Raw genomic sequence first — 8,283 nt, forward strand, 5'->3', positions numbered from 1 at the left:
CCTCGCGATGATAATGAGACCTAGCCACAAACAGCATGTAGGGTTTTTACCGGATGATGTTTCCCGGGGCCCGAAGCTGTCTAAACCCTTGTCTTGTGTTGCGTCTCTCAATTCCGCTCAACCCCTCTCAAGCTACCACATAGATGCGTTGGCCTCGCGACTAAGTCCTCACACTAAGGACATCTGACGTGACAATTCCACGACAGTTGGCACCCACCGTGGGGCCAGACGCACGGTGGTGTTGAGCTCTTGGAGGTATTTTTCCTAGGGATCAAGGAGCTTGCAATTTTCAAGAAGAAGAAGAATCATTGCGGAAGAATCACAGTCAGATTTGAGACTCATCCGAGATTCAAGGGAAATTAAGGTTATAATCTGTTTGAAGCCATCGTCAAATCACCGAGATCAACAGAAAACCACCACAAATCGCCAAGGAAGTATTCACGGGCGTGTTTATCTCACATGTGAAACTGTAGCCAAACCGATCTTGACCCAGAGAAGGATTCAGACGCAACCGCAAACCCGGGTCAAAAACGATTCAACACGGTATATTTTGCCAGGTCGGTTTACTGCCTTGCGGAAAAGCTGATTCGACGCGTTGTTGAACTGCCCCCGAGTTATCTCTGAGCCACCGGATAAGACAGGTGTACCTCAAAACCGCCGGGCCTCTTTCTATTTTTTTCAATCCGGACCAGGTCCCGCTCCGCATCTGTTTCAGATTCGTCGCTGCGTCAAGAGTCGCCGTCACCTCTGCCTCCGCTACTACGACCTGAGGACACGGGCACGGACGGATTGAACCTTGCTACTATTACTTATTAGAAGAAACGGAGCCAAGTCATGCTACGATCCATCACCTCCTCTTGCTCTGCGCGCTCGCGCTGAACCGGCCACAGCCGCGCCCCTCCAAGTCGCCATCTACCACGGCCGGCTTCAACAACAACATCGACATCCACTGTTGACAAATTTCGGAGTCCATCATGCCCGGCTTCACCAACATGGTGATCTTCTTCGACTCGAGCTAAGAAGGCTCGGATCATGCCGCCTCCGGTTCAGCAATCTCGCGCTGTGAAGTCTTCAAAATTCCGGCTCTCACCGCTGTCTCCAGCCGTCAGTCAGGTTACCTGCTTACGACTCCCGCTGGACCATCTCCGACTCCGCTTGCTTATGCCACATCATAAAAACAAGCTAAGTCACTTTTACATTTAAATTTCATTTTTTTCCAGCCAATTAAATATATCCGGCACCTTTGAGTTAATCTTGGGGGCTATCATTTCTTCTCATAAAGTTGAGTCGTAAGGTTACCAAAGAGGACTATTTGCCACGATGCACAGTTCAAACATGGGTGCCCTACATATCAGCGAAATAATTTTATGTTCGTTCTTTACTAAGTCAGATGCAACTCATAACCGACCAAGTAGTGGGTATGGTATTGTCAATAGACTCTGATGCTTGTCATGGACTTTGTCGACCTTGAATATATCATATTCCACGAAAAAAGTCCACGCGTGAGCCTACCTAGTCGAGTCAAACGATTAACAACTTGAACACAAGTTGACAAAGTCATCAAAATTATTATTTAATTTTGTTTTATATATCACGAACGGTGTAATGCATTCCTGTGTTTTATTTCAGGAACAAAGAGCTTGAAGATGACTCCTCGAGTCGCCTCAAGCCTCGGGGCTTATCAAGTCAGAATTTGTGAAAAAATGGATTTTTTTCGTTACTAAAACACAAAGTTCACATACTCTCTCATCCGTGCCGGTTTACAACACCGCGGCCGGTTCATCTGTTTGAGCCGCCTATGATGCTGAGGTCATCTTTTCCGTCCATTTCTCACGGCCTGGTCTACATCAACATACCGGGCCGCACCTATCTGCATGGGTTGTTTATTGAAGTATGAGCAAGTCACAGCTTGGGTAGCCCGGCTTTCTTTCAAATTGGAGGCAAATTATTATCAACCACCATCTGCACTGGATGGCTCAATGGGCAGGCGCACAAGTCGCTGCCACTACAGTTTGGTTAACTTCAAATCGCCAGTTGGAAGGAACCATTGGCCGAGTTGCTGACACGGCTCATACGGGATCATTTATAACCCGCCGCAGTCACCTAAACCTTCTGTGGATTTACATCGTGCTATCAACACCAATGATATACAAGTTATGTCGGTTTATATCATGGTCAAATATGAAGAGTTTCAAGCCAACTCCTCGAGTCACCTTGAGACTCGGGGGCTACGATGACATGACTCAGCAAATCTTGCTAGTTTCAGCAAATTTAAGAACCCCAGGACGATGGAGGGAAAGATAACCCGGTCCAGGAGGCTACTGTTATTTGAAGGCCGTCAGAAAATTTCCGGCTTAGAAAGTATATGACAGTTACAAAATCCCGACTCAATGAAGAAGATCCGGGTCATCATAAAGGATTCCGGTTTAAAATCCGGCTCAAGGGAAGTCAGTCTCATTGAAGCTCTCAAATATCTGGTTTACAATCCGGTTCAAGGCAAATCTGTTCTCCCACAAAGCTCTCAAGCGCTCAAATCCGGTTTAAAAATGTTCGGTTCAAAAAGGAATTAACTTCTCGCAAGTTCGAGTTGAAAGGCCATCAGAAAATTTCCGGCTGAAAATGAAGATTCCGGTTTACAATCCGGTTCAAGGGAAAGATGTCTCCCACAAAGCTTTGAAGCTCTCAGTATCCGGTTCAAAATCCCGGTTCAAGAAGGATTTATCTCTTGCAAAAAGTCAAAGGGTGCCAAAGAGGACCTACTGCCATCATGCGCGGTCCAAACATGGGTATCATGCCTTATTGGCTTATCATATTATTGATCACATGGGGGCTTCTGCTTCATAAAGCGGGGTCTCTGTTCTTTTTTACATCATGCGTGGTTACACGGAGGTTCTGTCTTAAAGCGGCCTCCGGTTTACCCCTTGAAATTTGCTTTTCAAAAAAGTTTTGTGATATCACTTGGGGCCTTGGTCGTGTCCGAACCAATGCGACACCTTTTGATAGGCGAAAGCCACCAGATCACTTGGGGACATGGTCAAGTCTGAACCAGTCACGCCTCTTGATCGGCCTAAGGCCACATAATCACTTGGGGGCTTGGTCGAACCCGAACCATTGCCACGCCTTTTGATCGGCATGAATGCCACGGTTTCATTTGGGGACCTGGCTGACTTGAACCATTGTCACTCCTATTGGGGGCTTGGTCCTATCCGACCATGGTAACACCATCTGATCAACTCAGTAATGCATGTTTTTGCAAACGGTTTTTATCATTGCCTTTGCTTGAAATTTTCTTTAATAAATATTTCTTCTTTGTTGCGTTCTCAAACCGACAAAATTCACAGACCGGTTCGACTTTCAATTGACGGAACACGGTCAATTCTTAATCCGAAGACTATTTGCCCGGTTTGATTTTTTTGATTTTATGTTACCATCTTATTATGGAGTAAACCGGTGTTCATTAACCCGGCTTGATTTTCAATTACAAGTTGTCAATACAGGATCAAGTTATAATCCAGAGACTATCAGCCCGGTCTGGTTTGACTACGAGTCGCCAGTATTATATATGGTTAAACCGGTGTTTATCACAACCCGGTACGGTTTATCGTCAACCGGCACAGTATGAAATGAGTTATCATTACTCAAGATTGGGGTTATCACTCTTACTACAAAAAGTTGGTAAAACCAGCAATGTGATTCAATATCACAGGTATGATATATTTCATATTTGATTATTCTTAAGTGCAACCTTGGTTATAAACCCAGGTTATATGTTGGGCATTATGACCCGTCTGGCGGTAAACCGCCAGGACACTTTAAACTTGTTGTATGCAGAAACAGGTTGAATAAAGCATGATTATAAATCACTGACGTTTATTAAACCGGCCTGGCTTTCGACTATGTGTCGCCAGTATGATGATAAATTATCCGGTGTTTGTTAAACCGGCTTGGCTTTAAGACGATAAGTCGCCAGTATATGATGAAAAATTATCCGGTGTTTATTAAACCGGCCTGGCTTGGGACTATAAGTCGCCAGTATATATTTGGATTGCGCCATTGGAATCATGCGCCTATAAATCATTGGGTTATATTATTTAAATAGCCAAACTTGGCTGAATTTTCATTATGATACTGAACGAATAAGGTTTTCATACCGGATTATATTATCTTGAATAGCTAACATGGCTGGATTTTTATTATGGTTATCAATAACCAATATTATGATTGAGGTTTCTAAAGTCGCTTCAGCGCAATGGCTATTATTTTATCAATGGATATGATTTATTCTACAATGGAGGGAATAGTCCCGAGTCGCTGCAGGCTTACGACCCGACACTTGGGGGCTACATTATTTAAGTTGAGATTACATCAAATACACAAGTCTCATGTCGCTGCAAGCATGCACCATGACACTTGGGGGCTAATGCAAAGTAATTTTTTTGCTCATATTATTGAAGACCCGACTCATCACATTATAATGAGTCGACCCTTGGGGGCTACCAAATGCTCCTGTCAACAATTAAAGGTACAAAGTTTTTTATTCATTATATTGAAGGGTCCACTGCTCAATTGGTAAAAGTACAAGGCTCTTAACCTTGTGGACGTGGATTCAAGTCCCATGATGGGGGTTACATCATATGATGTTATTTTCATTGAAGTATATATTAAGTCCCAGCTCAATATTATCTTACTGAGGCGGCCCTTGGGGGCTACACATCATTGCTCAAATCTACATGATTATACCTACAAAGTCCCTGCTCATTATTGCATAATGACCCGGCCCTTGGGGGCTACACTGGTTGAAGTTTTTATGAGTATAAGACAATTACAAGTCCCAGGTTGCTGCAAGCATGACAACCCGACACTTGGGGGCTACATAGTATGGAGTATTCAGCTTTTACTAGTCACTAGGATGAACAACATGGATTTCTTTGAAAGTGGCAGTATTTATACCAAAGCAAAGTCTTAAGCCACCACTTTGTTCTGCTCAAAGACTTGGGGGCTACAGGTATTATATTATTATCGAAGAAATATTTTCAAATTCTCTGATTGAGCAAACTAGGTTGACCCGGCGTCACCAATCATTATGACACTGTGGCTGCAACCCGGCGTCATTAATAATCATGAACCAGCATTGGCAACAATCATGAACCGGTGTCTGCAACAATCATGACTCGGAATTATCAGTTTTATAACCCGACAATGGTGGTAATCATAAACCGGCAAGTTTTACATCTTCAAGTCGGTTGGATATCAGTTGAATATTTCAGAGACTAATATTTTTGTCAAGTCAGAGCATTGAAGGCCAATTCAAATGGATTCTTTATTTACAATATTTTTTCTGTGAGCAAATTGATTATGAAGCTGGTCTATTGACTTGGATTTTCTAGAAGGAGGAAAGGACAAGGATTTAAGGATGATCAGGTGTCGGTCTACAAGAATTATTAACCCGAAGCACAACCCGCCAAACTTGTTCTTGTGTTTGTTTTGCAGCATAAGTTTACCATGGATAAATCCAAGCTAAACTTGGGGGCTAATGTCGGGGATATACCCCGCGGTGTAAACCGGCCGGAAGTTAACCCGGCTGGACTTGGCGGTTCATTTGAGACCCCGCTGACGCTTGGTGGTTCACCGGCGACCCGTTTGGACCTGGCGGTTCACAACTCATTGGTAATCTGGCAGGCGGGTGCGAGGAGCGACAAGACCTGGTGGCCCAACGGGCGGTTCATGAAGGCCGGTTCATACTATGGTGGGCCGGTTTAAGAGGAAAGGCATAAGGAATATTTGTCTTACAAGGAGTTAAGACCTGGACTTGTATCCGGTTTGTATTACAGATAGACTAGTCCTAATCCTAATAGGACTCCACATGTAACCCGCCCCTTCAACATATATAAGGAGGGGCAGGGCTCCCCAAAGAGGGACAAGCTACAAGCAAGAAGAAACAATTTCTAGGGCTAGACACAAAGAGCCGGTTTACGGCATCTCCCTCGTGATGATAATGAGACCTAGCCACAAACAGCATGTAGGGTTTTTACCGGATGATGTTTCCCGGGGCCCGAAGCTGTCTAAACCCTTGTCTTGTGTTGTGTCTCTCGATTTCGCTCAACCCCTCTCAAGCTACCACATAGATGTGTTGGCCTCGCGACTAAGTCCTCACACTAAGGACATCTGACGTGACAATTCCATGATAGAGTTGGAATGTACGCTTTGATGAGATGATCAAAGATTTTGGGTTTATACAAAGTTTATGAGAAACTTGTATTTCCAAAGAAGTGAGTGGGAGCACTATAGAATTTCTGATGAGTATATGTTGTTGACATATTGTTGATCAGAAATGATGTAGAATTTCTGGAAAGCATATAGGGTTATTTGAAAAGTGTTTTTCAATAGAAAACCTGGATTAAGCTGCTTGAACATTGAGCATCAAGATCTACGAGGATAGATCAAAAACCGCTCAATGGTACTTTCAAATGAGCACATACCTTGACATGATCTTGAAGGTGTTCAACATGGATCAGTCAAAGAAGGAGTTCTTGCCTGAGTAGTAAGGTATGAAGTTAAGAGTTAAAGCTCGACCCAGGCAGAAGAGAGAGAAAGGACGAAGGTCGTCCCGTATGCTTCAGACGTAGGCTCTATAGTATGCTATGCTGTGTACCGCACCGGAAGTGTGCCATGCCATGAGTCAGTCAAGGGGTACAAGAATGATCCAGGAACGATCATCGGACAGCGGTCAAAACTATCCTTAGATGAATAAGGAAATGTTTCTCGATTATGGGGGTGATAAAGAGTTCGGTGTAAAGGGTTACGTCGATGCAAGCTTTAACACCTATTCGAATGACTCTGAGTAGCAAACCGGATACATATAGTGGAGCAACCATTTGGAATAGCTTCAAGTGGAGCGTGGAAGCAGCATTTCCAATATGACCTAGAGATTTGCGAAGTACACACGGATCTGAATGTTGCAGACCCGTTGACTAAAACCTCTCTCACAAGCAAAACATGATCAAACCCCAGAACTCATTGAGTCTTAATCACATGGTGATGTGAACTAGTTTAGACACTAGTAAACTCTTTGGATGTTGGTCACATGGCGATGTGACCTATCAGTGTTAATCGCATGGCGATGTGAACTAGATTATTAACTCTAGTGCAAGTGGGAGACTATTGGAAATATGCCCTACAGGCAATAATAAATTAGTTATTATTATTATATTTCCTTGTTCATGATAATCGTTTATTACCCATGCTATAATTGTATTGATAGGAAACTCAGATACATGTGTGGGTACATAGACAACACCATGTCCCTAGTAAGCCTCTAGTTGACTACCTCGTTGATCAATAGATGGTTACGGTTTCCTGACCATGGACACTGGATGTCATTGATAACGGGATCACATCATTAGGAGAATGATGTGATGGACAAGACCCAATCCTAAGCCTAGCACAAAGATCGTGTAGTTCGTATGCTAAAGCTTTTCTAATGTCAAGTATCATTTCCTTGGACCATGAGATTGTGCAACTCCCGGATACCGTAGGAATGCTTTGGGTGTACCAAACATCACAACATAACTGGGTGGCTATAATGGTGCACTATAGGTATCTCTGAAAGTGTCTATTAGGTTGGCACGAGTCGAGACTGGGATTTTTCACTCCGGTTGACGGAGAGGTATCTCTGAGCCCACTCGGTAGGACATCATCATAATGTGCACAATGTGACCAAGGGGTTGATCACGGGATGATGTGTTACGGAACGAGTAAAGAGACTTACCGGTAACGAGATTGAACATGGTATCGGCATACCGACGAACGAATCTCGGGTAAGTACAATACCGCTAGACAAATGGAATTGTATACGGGATTGATTCAGTCCTTGACATCGTGTTTCATCCGATGAGATCATCGTGGAACATGTGGGAGCCAACATGGATATCCAGATCCCGCTGTTGGTTATTGACCGGAGAACGTCTCGGTCATGTCTGCTTGGTTCCCGAACCCGTAGGGTCTACACACTTAAGGTTCGATGACGCTAGGGTTATAAAGGAAGTTTGTATGTGGTTACCAAATGTTGTTCGGAGTCCCGGATGAGATCCCGGACGTCACGAGGAGTTCCGGAATGGTCCGGAGGTAAAGATTTATATATGGGAAGTCCTGTTTTGGTCACCAGAAAAGTTTCGGGTTTTATCGGTAACGTACCGGGACCACCGGGAGGGTCCCGGGGGTCCACAAGTGGGGCCACCATCCCCGGAGGGCTGCGTGGGCCAAGTGTGGGAGGGGACCAGCCCC

The sequence above is a fragment of the Triticum dicoccoides genome, chromosome 2B (assembly GCF_002162155.2).
Source record: "Triticum dicoccoides isolate Atlit2015 ecotype Zavitan chromosome 2B, WEW_v2.0, whole genome shotgun sequence".
Classification (NCBI taxonomy): domain Eukaryota; kingdom Viridiplantae; phylum Streptophyta; class Magnoliopsida; order Poales; family Poaceae; genus Triticum; species Triticum dicoccoides.